The following is a 13,683-nucleotide window of genomic DNA, read 5'->3' on the forward strand; positions in this document are numbered from 1 at the left end:
TTTAGCCAAGTGAAACAAGGTGGGAGAACCGTGTCACGGTGCAACATCCACGCTGCAACATCCACAGTGCGACATTCACACTGCAGCGTCCACAGTGCCACATTCAAAGTGAAAAATCCACAGTGCAACATCCATACTGAAACATCCAAACTGAAACATCCAAACTGTAACATCCATGATGCAACATCCACTGTGCAACATCCAAACCGAAACATCCACTCTGCAACATCCATGTTTCTGCAGCAGCTTCCTGTTTAGGTCAGAGCTAAACCATTGCTGTAGCTCCACCTCCTTCTCCTTAACGGATGCTGATTGGTCCGCTCATACTCAGTGTATCAGATTAGATTTTGTTGTGGATCCTCAAAAAATGTCCTGCTTAAAATCTCAATGTAATAACATCTGGAATTGATCCCTCCAAAACTGTCAGGAAGGAACTTGTCTCAGTAGTTTGGGTCCATATCAAATGTTGCTTTACACACAATTACCTGGATGAGTCAAGAGCGACACGCGGTACAAAAGCTGTGAAGTTGCCCGACCTTTTAATATCCAGACTCCCTGACGTCGTAAAAATACAGTGTGTCACATTTGTTGTTCAAAAGTTAAGCGATTCATTGATGTAAGGCGAGGTAGGCGGCCCCCTGCTGGGAACGCCGAGCACCACAAGGAAGAGCACATGTCAGATGCCATTAGCAGCGGCGTGTGTGTGTGTGTGTGTGTGTGTGTGTGTGTGTGTGTGTGTGTGTGTGTGAGTGTGAGTGTGAGTGTGAGTGTGTGTGTGTGTTATGAATGTCAGGCTCCTGACATTGTGATTTGACACTTACATGGAGAGCAGGAGGCAACATGTCTCCACTTCACAGCAGGAGCCTGTTCTTCCTTTATCCTTCAGCCAGCTTTCAATAAACTCTCAAAGGCTCTGTGATTCAGAGACGCTGCCAAAAATCTGCCTAATTAAAATTCTGCAAGAAAAATAAATGTCCCCACGATTACAGAAATTAGTGCGGACATAAAAAATTATCACCAAAGCTGCTGCAGGACAGATAAAGGATTTATTTATTTATTTTATTTTATTTTATTTTTTTGAAAATTCAACAGTGAATAAATGTGAGCTTTGAGGGACAAACACATGAATCTTTTTTTTTTTTTTTTTTTTTTTTTTTTAGATCAACACGTTTTTGAGCTAATAGAATTTTCTTCCGGTCGTAATGAAGTCATTACCTCTGCTGTCAGAGGAGCAGCTCTTGCTTTCAATTATAATTCCTGAGGTCAGCCCCCGGGCCTTTTGTTTACGCCGCCCTCTTTAACGACTATTAGCGCGCAAGACATATCTTTGACTCCTTCTGCTCTTACCCCCTTTGTCCGGGCAATCCAAGACATATTTTCATTTTCATTGTTCTGCAGGGTCGGGCGAGCACAGGTGTCTCTGCAGTGTAATTGGCTAATAAAAAGGGCCAAGGTGTGAATAATCATCCTCCCTCTTCTCCTCTCCATCTCTATTTATCCCCCCTTCCGCCCTCCCCCGACCCCCACCACCCCAGCCCCTCGCTGCGCTGATATATTATGCTATTTAAGTCTCCCTCTTTTCCTCCTCTGGCTTGAGATAAGAGTTCATTTTCGCTGCCTCTCGTGCTTCTCTCATTATTGTAAAAGTCCTTCTTTTCATGCCAAGGAGCCCCGGCAAAGAGGCAAATTGCTTGTCCTGCTAATACTTTATTAGAGGCCACTGGTGCACACTCACTGCCCCAAACTCAGTCACATTCACTCATTCCTTCAATCACTCACACACACACACACACACACACACACACACACACACACACACACACACACACACACACACACACACACACGCGCGCACAAATGCTCAACAAGGTCCACTGTGCTGGCTGCTCGTGTTAACGCAGGACCTCGGTCTCGACACGAAAGTGAAGTGTAATTAAAAACAGTGAATAAAATGCATCTTAAACAGTGGTTTCTTCTTCTTCTTCTTCTTCTTCTTCTTGATTTAATTCTTTGTTTGGGTACCGGGCCTTTTACATAGTTGTATTCACTCCGTGATGACACTCCATGCCAAACAAAAATAAATTATTAAACACATGAATACATTTCTGCCACAAAAATTCGCAGTTGCCGCGCGCCTAAAAAACCTTTTTCAGCAGGCGGCTGTCTGGCTCAGTTTGCCGGTATCGCGGCGCCGGGCCCGGATGGTGAAAGTGTTGGCTGACACACAGCCGTCTGGAAGTGTGTTGGCATGTCGTGTCAGGTGACCTCGCCTCCGTTTGAACCCGCCCTCTCTCTGCGGCAGCTCAGCAGCCGACGTGCTGATCTGACAGAGAGGAGGTTGAGGCTGAGTCCTCAGGAGGAAACATTCAGTCCAGAAAAGCTAAAAGTTTCGCTCCTGTGTGTACTGACTTGCTAATATCGTCAAGCCGGGAATTCCCCTTCTCTTCACTTATAAAAAAAAAAAAAAAAACGTTTTATTTACTGCTGTTTATTCATTGCAGTGCCTGCCTGCTACTCGCGGTCGCAGGCTCAGCCTCAACTTACTGTAAATGGAGTGTGCAAATGGGAATAATGCTTTTGAGTTATGTATGAGCTCGCCGCATCGCGGAAACTGAATTGTCCCTTTTTGGGGAGACACGAAATGTTTGGGGTTGTTTTTTTTCTCAAAATTAAAGAATTCTACGAGGTTTGCTTCGTGATTGTCGTAGCAGCCAATTTTGTGTACATTTATGCTGATATTTCACACAACAGTCCCAGCTGGATTGCAGATGATCCCACTCTGCACGCCGTCCCCGGCCGCCGCCGTAACAATTGCATGCTCCGTTTTCGCTAAACATTAAACCATAAACAGAGCGGCACACAGGGAGTTATCTGCTGCCGTCCATCGTTCCCTGCAGAGTGCTGCCACTCAATAAAAGACATGTGCATGCAGTGGAAATTATAAGCAGCACAGCAAACACAATGTGATTTTTTTTTTTTTTTCATTGCAGGCGCACCAATCATCGCAAGCTGCGACAGACTGCCTCGTTAAAGACATTCCGCATTGTGCAACACCTTCAGCCGGTCACGCGTCGCCCGCCCGCCGACTGCTGCTCTGCGTGGCAGCTCATCACTCAGCCTCGCTCGGCCACGCCCCAGCCGGGCGGCTCCCCGACGATGCCGCTCATTCCCAGAGATGTTGCAGCCGTGGCGGGGACGCAAAGACGCGACCTTCACGTACCATCGGGCGGCAGAGACGCGGGTCGCTCTGCAAGCTGCGCTTACAAGCCGCGCGTCGTTTAAATCAACTCGGCATGCACCAAAGATGAGTCAGAGGTGTTAAAACGGCGGTGGGAGTCCCGACTGTGTGAAAAACACAAAGGCAGAAGTCTTGAAAATCATTGGGGAGCAGGTGCTCCGGTCCTTTCTCGTCCCAAGTAAGGTTAAAACAAAAAAAGCAAGAAAAAGTTTCTCTGCCCTCCAGCCCCACTGATGAAAGCAAGGCCTTATTTTGCAATACTCCAGCGACAGGAGGGGAAATGAAAGCTAATGGTTGCATTTTTAAATCCCGAGCTTTTGATCACTATCTTTGCAGCGCGACCGGATCTCGAGTCTGAAATCTCGCTAATCCATTTTGCTAAGCTCCGATCTCAGACCTTTCCAGATTTTCAAAAGACACAGCCACGACTGTTGAAACTGGCGACCAGTCACGAAGACGCTTGGGTTATTTATAATGTGCTAGCGATTCATTCTCACCCAATGTTTTGGAAATAACTGCAGACGGTGTTAGTGACAAGTGTGAAAAAAAACAACCCAAAAACAAAACAAAACTGAGGCAGCTCTATACGCACCGCCCATCCACCCACTCCTGTGTCTCACAGTGTGGCAGCGACCGGCAGATTCTGTTCCGCTAGTAACGAACAGTCAGACTTATCGGATGTCCAGTATATTGATGTTATCACTGTCGGTTTGTCGTGGACCAAAAGTGTGAAATGTAGGTCTTGAAGAGAGTCTCTACGAGATGTCTCTACGACCTTCCAAGAGGCGCTAGGGTGATTTAAGCCTGTCTAGGGTGCGCTATTGAGCCAGTTCTGACCTGCTAGCCACATTTTGCTGATTTCAGAGCAGGTTAAGGGTGTCAAAATAAGGTGGACAGGCGCCTCAGGAGAGGATTAATAATTAGAAACATACCAGAAACGACAAGGTCTTTCCCCTTTGGGAAAGATTGGCTCGAAATTTGTTCGAGCCAATCTTTTGTCAAGCTCAGCCCCAAGAATAGAGACACCTGCCCGTCATTGGTCCAGATGGCGATCAGCTGACGCCGGCCGCTGCCCAAACACCCAATACCCACAAATACGCCGGCGCCCTCAGCGACTTCCACAGTGCTGTTTCCTTCCTTCCCTCCTGTTTGAATCCTGCATCCCAATAGGAAGTGGCAGACCTGCCGAGGGGAGGGGCTTTAATCACGGCCTGACAGGGCGGAGAGGGGAAGGGGGGAGACGCTGCTCGCCTAATTGGCTGTCAGCAGTGTCGGCGGTGTCGGCGGTGTCGGCGGCGGAGGCGGAGCCGCGTTGCACGGCCTCAGCCTGCGCGGCCTCCGATGACGGCGCATTGATCTCGTCGCCTGTCTCCCCGTCTCGCTCGGCCCTCCTCTCTTCCTGCGCCGCTTCCTTTCTCTGCCTTTCATCAGCCGAGCCTTTCTTCCCCTCCTTTTTATTCGGCTAATCACTCCTTCCTGGCGTCTCCCTCGCCGCCGCCCGCTGCCGCCGCTCTCTTGCGTCTGGGCTCATCAGCGGATTCCACCGGCGGGGATCAGAGTCGGGCCTGTGAGACGGGCGGATGATGATGAATGGCGAAGCGAAGCAGATCTCGCCGTTCCTCCCTGCTCTGCCCTCGTCGCTCTCACCCCCCCGCCCCCCACCCCCACCACCCTTCAATCCCCCCGCTTCACCCCCGCTGCTACCACCGCCGCCGCCGACTTTGTTGTCTTTGATGCGCTTTGGAGGGTTGATGAGAAGACGCCATGGGGGGGGGGGGTCGGAGCCCGAAAAGCCACTTTACTCGGCTTTGAGTGGAACAAAAGGCGATCGGACGCAAACAGAGTTAAGATGGAGGAAGGGAAGTCAGGGAGTAATTGTTTTTGTTTTCTCTTTAAAAAAAACCTGCATCTACTCAGAAGACGGCTGAGAAGCCTCTCGTTGGAGAGCGATGAAGGGCCGCCGCCGTCACTCGTTAGCGGCGCCAGCCCTCCAGTCAGCGTTGTGTTCGGATGATAACGACACGACTCCGCTTGTTGTATCTCCATTTGATTCCGGGACTTGTCGAGCACAAAGATCTTTGAGCGGAGTGACATGAAGCTCGTTCGCTCGCTTTGAAGGCGGCGCCGACGAGCGTCCCTTTGGGGAACCCCCCCCACTCCTTACTCCCCTCGGTCTCAATTATCTCGCCGTCTTCTCGCCGCCGTCCCTCGCCGCGCGACACCCCCGGCTCCCTCGTGGCGCCGCGGAACGTTGCCGACCTTCACCTTTTGATGGACCGGCTCGGGATCAAACGCCCGCTGCTCTTTGATGATAGCGGAGACGCTCGGCGGTGGAGGATGGCCGAGGATCTCGGGGGCATCAGATCGAAGCCTGCGGCGGCGGGTTCTGCCGTGATTTGTGTTGATGGCTCTCAGCGGCGGGCGCCGTCAATAATTGCCGTCTGGCTGCGGCTGATGAGGACGGAGCGAGATCGTCCTGCCGGTGCCGGAAGATCGCACTGCTGGCCGACGCTGCACTACAAGGCGGGAGCCGTGCTGCGTCGGGGGAGCGGGGGCTTTTCGGTGAGTGGCCGCTCAGCTGCAGGAGTTCTGCTCTTTCATTTGAAGGAGCAAACACAGACGGCACCCTGCTGCTGAGGAGGATGAGGAGGTCGAGGATTACTTCCACGCACGCTTACGGAACACATCGGCTTCCTGTCGTTTTTTTTCTTGGCGGGCATTCAAGTGCTAATTTAGAACAAGCGCCTTCGTGTGCAGTGATGCAACCAGACACAGTTTGATCCAACCCACAAACTCTTTATAGGAACAAATCTAAAAAAAAAAAAAAAGGGCCAAATCTCCTGCAGGAGCAGAAAAACAATGATCCATGTCCACGTGCACCTGGTGAATAACCTCAAATGATACAGGCAAGATGTTCAATTCACCAGTCAAGATCGAATTTAACCTTTTAAATTTGTTTTACCTGGTAATGCAACTGTAAAATACGCAAATACAAAACTTCTCTTAGAGTTCAATGCACCGGGTTCAAACTGGGCTTGTGTTTGGTAGCCAGAGAGAGAGAGAGAGAGAGAGGGAGAGATCGATAGATAGAGTGAGAGAGAGAAAGAGAGAGCGAGTGAGTGAGAGAGAAAGATGCTCAGCATGAAAAGGAAAAACAAAATCACCTGTCTCTCTTGCAGTTGGTCTTGCAGCGACAAACAAACAGACACGCTGCAGAAATAACAATGAGACCTTCTATTAAAGTGCTCTATTTTTAGTTTCTGAGTAGATGTGCTGCATGGCTGATATCTATCAAGCAGTCGTATGCTATCAAACAATCTGCAGCAGCCGGGACAGCCATAATAAATGCGTCCGTGGTGACTTGACACATTTGTTATTCTCTAGAACATCAGAAACCAAATGCAGAGAAAACAGAGTAAAAGCCCCAACGAATCCCGTCGTCCGTCTGGTTTTAGAGCCACTCGGAGGTGCAGCAGGTGTCCAGCTGAATCCTGTTTACTCAGATAATTACAAGTCTCAGTAGAGGTGCAAAGCAACTGCTAGTCGCTCCAAAAAAAGAAGAAAAAAAAAACTAACCCTGAATATTAAAACTAACACGAACATCTGGCTGATGAGAATCTCAACAGGATTGGAATAAAGAGCCTTTGGCAGAAATCTTGCTGCACAGCGGTGCCTATCCGCTCTGGAATAAAAATAAATCCGACAACGCGTCTTGAAAATATTAACCCAACGTGCCAGATGGGCAAAACAGCACTGAGGAAGTGTTGCTCAACTTCAAACATGGATTTGGGTTGAATATGGAAATGAAACGAATCAATGAGATTTGGAACTCTTCGACCTCCTTGTTGCTGCAACGTTAGCAGCACGTGGGCACTAACGGCTAGCGGCTTCAGTGTTTAACACAACTCTGCTGGATTGGGAAAATAGTGTCTGCAGGGACAAAGGCTCGCTGTGTTTTTTCTCCAACTCTTTTTAATGTGAAAATTCCGTCCAATTGCGATAAAAGTGCGGCTACCGCAGCATCCGCGCTAATCTCTTTGGCAGCCGCTATTGTTTGTAAACTCACAGCAGCTTATTGTTCCTGAACTAATGCCATGTTTTTTTTTTTTTTCCTTAAAGCGGCTCTGAACTTCTCTCTTATCACAACTCTCTCTCTTCTACCCTCTGGCTCTTTCATTTTATTTACTTTTTAGACCCAAAGGAAGCTGACTGGAAGCACGAAACACGGCCTGTTGGTCAAAACGCCAAAGACACAGCTGCCTAGCGAGGTAACACAGTTAAAAAAAAAAAAAAAATCTGTATGAAAATGAATCACCTTAAACATGGCTTATACCCAGGCATTAATCATTTAAATGATGACGCATTGAACCTCGAGAGAATCTGAGGGGACGGATTAGTACGAACCATTTGCCTTTAGAACATCACACACCCAGATTTATGTCCGTCACGATCATCTAATCAGACCTTTTCATCAGCCGGAGTTCAAACCTCGCGAGCATCACGGGCTTCGGCGGCGACACAAAGTGAAATACGGCGGTGGACGTTTAACGGTGCCCACGCCCAGGCAGCGACAGAGACGCAGGCACCTGAAGGTCGAGCAGAGCGGCAGCGCAGCCACTCGCAGAGGACCTTTCGTCGGCTCCTTATTGAAATTCATCAATAAAGAAACCGGCCGGCCCCTGTTGCCTTTTCAGAAATAAAATTGTCATGCTAATTCATTTTGATCGCCACATTGGAATGGCTAAACAAAATGAATGGCCGCCGGCCAGATGCGCCCACCCAAGCGTAACTCTGGATATTTCATAGCGAATTACCCTTGATCGACTGGCCCAATGGATTCTGGGCGCAAAATTCCGATCAAGTGCCCACATGTGTGGAATTCCAATAGCCGCTTTGCTAACCCCTCAATTTGCATGCGAAAAGAAGCACGGGCATAAAAAAAATAGAAGGGGGGGTGACGGGTGGTGAGGGAGGTAGTGGGGGGGGGCAGGAACTGCTGACTGGGACTTTTTCCCCAATCAAAAGATTCAGAGCGTTGCTCCCTCTACAGTACACAGCAAACCATGAAGAGTCCTCTGCATCAAAAACTCTCAGACAGTCGGAGCTTTCCGGTAAAAAAAACGAAAAAAAACAAAAACAAAATGTTTTTCTTTATTCTTTTCCTTTCTTCTTTTTTCTTACATACAGAAATGTTTCACTAAGACTCTTCCTCGGAGATGTGGACCCCATATATATATATATCTATATGTCTAAAAATGAAGGAAAGCAACTTTAGCAAGTTGACCGCAGAGCGCTTCACTGACACGAGGGGTTCTGCAAGATTAGAGACCGCCGACCGAAGCGTGGGAAGAGGGAGAGGGAGGAGGAGAAGATGAAGGAGAAGAAGCTGTCTGTGTTGCGTAGAGACGGGAGGATGAGGACGAGGGGGGAGGAGACGTTCCAACGAGCCATCTGGACCAGCGCCCCCTGGGGACACAGAGCACCACACGCATGGTCTGTCTGCCTCGCTCTCTCATCTATCTATCTATCTATCTATCTATCTATCTATCTATCTATCTATCTATCTATCTATCAGTCCATCTATCTGTCTATCTGTTGAGCATGTCATTTTTTTCCAGTGAGTTTACATACATAAAATGATATATACATATATATATGTATATATATATATATATATATATATATATATATATATATATATACATATATACATATATACATATATATATATATATACATATATATATATATATATATATATATATATATATATATATATATATATATATATATGTATAGGTGTGTGTGTGTGTGTGTGCGGTTTTGAAATTGCATTTCATGTTAATTGACTTAAAGTTATTGGGCCTTTGATTATCAGATTATTCATTCATTCATTCATTCATTTTATTCCTATTCAGGGCCACGGGGGTTGATTATCAGATTAAGTGTGAAATTTAAATGTGTTTCATTAACCACGTGTCTGTGCCAAAAGTCAAAGTCAAAATTGAAATCATATAAACGAGAAAACCAAAAGTCGGTGACACTCGATTAGTCATTTTCTTTGCTATTTTCGCAGGCAGACCGAAACCCTTTTCTCACAACAGCCGCTTTGGCAGGAAGTGTTTGGGTTAATGTGTTCAGTGTTTCCAAGGAGCCGTGAGTCACTGCGCTACTTTCATGCCTGCTTGCTCACTGATAAAAGCCCAGTGCCGCACCAAATGGGACTTCAATCTAATCAATTTTATGAATTGCACCTGTATCTAGCCACCTGCAATTTCTTGTTACGTGGCCGCTGTGCTAAAGGTCTATTACTTGCTCCAAAAACGCTGCAGAAATGGACGGTCATTAGCACAAAAACCACAGCCAGCATCAACTCGGATCACTGCCTGGATCAGACATGTTACTGTGCGCGTGCGTGTGTGTGTGTGTGTGTGTGTGTGTGTGCGCGCGCGCGTGTTTGCTCACATTGCAGTCTGCAGCTTGTTACTGTTGCAGCTGCCCGTCAGTGTGACGGCTCAAGAATATGTTTACTGTTGTTTTTCTTTGCTCGGCTCTTGTTATTTTACCATCCGCCTTTTCTTTTTTGATGCGTGCTTGTTCTTGGAGGTTTGTTTTGTTCAACTCGCGGCAGTTTTCTCATCCTGGCACAATTTATTTAACCTGACATGCCAGATGGAACGTTTCCCTAATTTTGCCATCTGGTGAAGAACCCACAGGAAAGCAAAAAAAAAGGAGAGATTGGACATTGCATGTCACATTCAAAACAGTTGGTAAAAGCTTTCCTATTGGCTGTGTGTCATCACCCTGTGGTATGCTGGGATACATTTCAGTGTCTTTTGAACCTCCAGCTAAAGCTGCTGAAAGCATTTTTTTTTTTATCCGGTACCTACACTGATACCCGGAGGATCGCAGTCCTGCTCTTTTCCCTGTCTTCTTCTGTGGTGTTTGAACGCGGCCCACCGCCTGCTTTAATCAGTTTGCGTAACACCGAAGACCGACTGAGGAGTTGCATTTCAGACCGGAGCTTTTCAAGGTGGATGCGCAGGATTTCAGCACTTCAAGTCTGAGCGACGCACAGCCGCGCCGCGGTTTCTCCCGACGCCGTGTCGTCCGACTGGAAGACAAGCAGCCGACAAAGATCAGCGACGGAACAGGATGTGCAGGGCAGCTCTGGTTCTCCTCACTGAGTGACACGGCAATGACGAAAAACACAAAACAAAACTAACAAATAGAAAAACATTTTTCCTAAGTTGAGTTTCTTTGGCTTTCTCACCATCATTTTTCATTATTTTTCACAATTTTACTGCCGGGTAGAGCACTTTGGCAAAGTCAATTCTGAATTGAAAAAATTGAGGAATGGGAAAAAAAAAAAAAAACCCAGACCTTCAAAACATATTTTCTTGTCATTACGCCGCTCATCAGATCAAACGTGGACATGTGATTGGACACTTGAGCTGCAATGTGAACCCATCGTCGGACTTAATGCTCTCATCCATCACTTTGCCGTTCATTTCTCCATTACACATCTTTTGTCTCCACTCTCTGTCACCCCTTCTCTGTTGTGTGTGTGCGTGTGTGTGTGTGTGTGCGTGTGTTGTGCAGTTGCCGGAGCTGGAGGCCCTCTGGATATTGATTGGGGCTCAGCTTAATTCTGTCAGACTGACGGGAGACATGTGATTCACAGACGTGATTTGGCTCCGGCGCACACAAGCACACTTGCACTAGCACGCACGCGCACGCGCACATACGCGCACACACACACACACACACACACACACACACACACACACACACGCACAAAACGGTGGATGCATCCACCCGGCGCGACGTGCATAAATAAGATCACGCATTCGTGCGAAAAAAAGTAAAGAAAAAAAAAAAAATGGCGAGAGCACCTACACACACGCTTGACCGGCTGCCGAACACACGCGCGAGCGTGCAACACTCTCTCTCTTACACGTGCACGCCCGCACGCACGCGTGCACGCACACACCCCTGGGAGTCCCTCCTGACACCCTCAATCTGTCACAGCTAAAACCCAGAGGAGCTCGTCTTTGAGTCGTGAGCGGGCTGCTCTCAGCCCAGCAGAGTTTGAGCTAATCAGAAGTGGCAATGACAGACTGCCTGAAATGACATTTTCTTTTTCACTTCAGCATGTTTCACAGTCGGGGAGAAGATCCCGTTTCGCCGGTCGAGGGTTTGACCTGGCGGGCGAATGAGAAATGGTGCTTAATAAGCCGTCACGGGACGGAGGCCCCGAGCGAGGAGGCGGCTTTGCCTTATTGGCTCATGTTTACTCACAGCAATTTAAAATGATTTAACTATTTGGTGTACTTTTTTTTCTTTTTCCCCCACCATAATTATCAATTTCATTATTTCTGGCAGGGAAATGTTTTAACACGACAGCTGGTGGGTTGGAAGTCGCTCCGGCTATTTCTTAATAAAAACAGCGACGTTAGCGCGAGGTCGTCAGTGACGAGCATCGGAGTGACAAACACCTCGAAAAGCACTTCAATCATTTCTGTCTGTCTCCTCAGCGGATTGACGGTTTAATACGCGGTCGATGGGGGATCGCAGGCGTCGTGGATCACACATTGGGAGGTTCCGTGATAAATCGAATTATTTACAGAGTGTGAAACTATCGATTTGTTTTCCAGGAGCGCTCAGCCCTGCGCCGGGTCTCAGGGAAACAAGGCGGCTTTGTTTTGTGGAGTTTGTCGGCCACGAACTTGGTGCTTACGGTCTGCAGACAGTCGGCGAACGTTGGATCTCAGTCTTCCAGTCAGCGCAGACTGACCCACACGACCGTCATTCTCAACGAGGCAGCATTCCCAGTTTGACCAAGGACAGGGTTAAAACTGGCTTGATCTGGTCGCATTTCCGAAAAACACAGCATTTACTGATAGCACCGGTCTGGTGTTTCTGCCATAACCAGCAGCCCGAATGAAAGATTTATGGTAGGATCGTAAAACTCACCACTGTGCACTGCGCTCTGTCCCGCCGTGGGAATCGCATCATTCTCCAACGTCACTCCCCGTGCTGAAAGTCTCTTCACCGTCCCTCCTTCTTTCGGTCGTCTTGAGGTGGGATTGGATTCACGTTGGATCGGCTCTCAAGCATAGATAGCAAAAAAAGGATGAAGGAAGAAAAACAGTGTTGGTTTGTCTGTCCAGACCAGACGTGTTCCCATTGAGATGCATGGAATTGGTAATAATAATATTATAATAACAGTACACGGATGGTAGTAGTTCTCATGAGCCAATCTGGAATGTTTATGTGGTCAGTGTGTGGCCGCCAGTGGTCATACTTGGTAGTTTAACCATGTCAGTGGTATTAAAGACACTTTATTGCACCACTAGAGGAAGCCTTACCCATTTTGATCTTTGAAAACAATGCCATCTGATTAAGGAGGGCGTCGTCTTTTACTTCCTCCTGGAACTGGGTTGGCTGTATATTTCTTTGTAAAGAAAAATCATAAGTTGCACAATGATCAGGGAATTTGTACTTTTGCCCTCTTTTCTATTCTCTCTTCATCCCCTCCTCTTCTCTTAGCTTCTCCTTTGAGCACCAGAGGATGGCGATGGAAATGAGCCTTCCACCGTCCTGTGAAATCCTCGACAGGTTTTTAAATCCGTGTTCACGGTGCGTGGCCTGTTTTTAAGTCTCTTGACAACTGACAAACTGCGCACGCGGCAAACAAATTCTGTTTAATTCCACTGGCACAATGTGTGACAATGGGAACAAAAAAATAACAAAAGAAAAAGAAAAGTCATCATAACAGAGTGACAATACAGCCAAATGCATTATGGATCGTACCGATTGAACAACATCACGCGGTGACACCACAATATTAAAAAAAAAAAAAGGCGCTTTAAACAAATCCTAAAAAAAACAAACATCTCAGTCAACAAACTCGAATCTCTTCATCTTGAGACAAATCACAATAAAGCCGTCGTAACGCCGTCAGAGTCGGAGTGAGCAGGAATCAGCAGGGAAACAAAGAGACATTATTGTTAAGCAGCTCCAAGGTAACAACGGGACCCAGATGCACATGAGAGAAGAAGAAAAAAGCAGCTATTAGTATCCATTCAATGTTCGTTTGCGTCCTTTCACCGCATTAGCGGGCGCGGCAGCAGCATAAAGAATCCTCTTTGCGTGTCCTCAGTGTATACGAGAGCGGCCTCATCAGCGTTCTGCTGCTAATTATTACTTCATTATACAACTATTGTGTTTCAGCAAATCCAAGATAAACAACAGCGCGCTGCTGCTGATGAGAGCAGACAGTCCCCCGAGCAACATCGAATGCAGGAGCACTCCAGCCTGTGAAATGTTGTGTGTTCCCCCCCCCCCGCTGCTGCTGCCCTTATGAAATGTCTATTTGTCCTTGTGGTGGCAGGAGCAGCTGTCACCCCACCGACACATCCTGATGGTTTTCTTTGATGCGA

The sequence above is a fragment of the Nelusetta ayraudi genome, unplaced genomic scaffold (genome assembly GCF_046127955.1).
Source record: "Nelusetta ayraudi isolate G7.1 ecotype Tasmania unplaced genomic scaffold, CSIRO-AGI_Nayr_v1 ptg000019l, whole genome shotgun sequence".
NCBI lineage: Eukaryota > Metazoa > Chordata > Actinopteri > Tetraodontiformes > Monacanthidae > Nelusetta > Nelusetta ayraudi.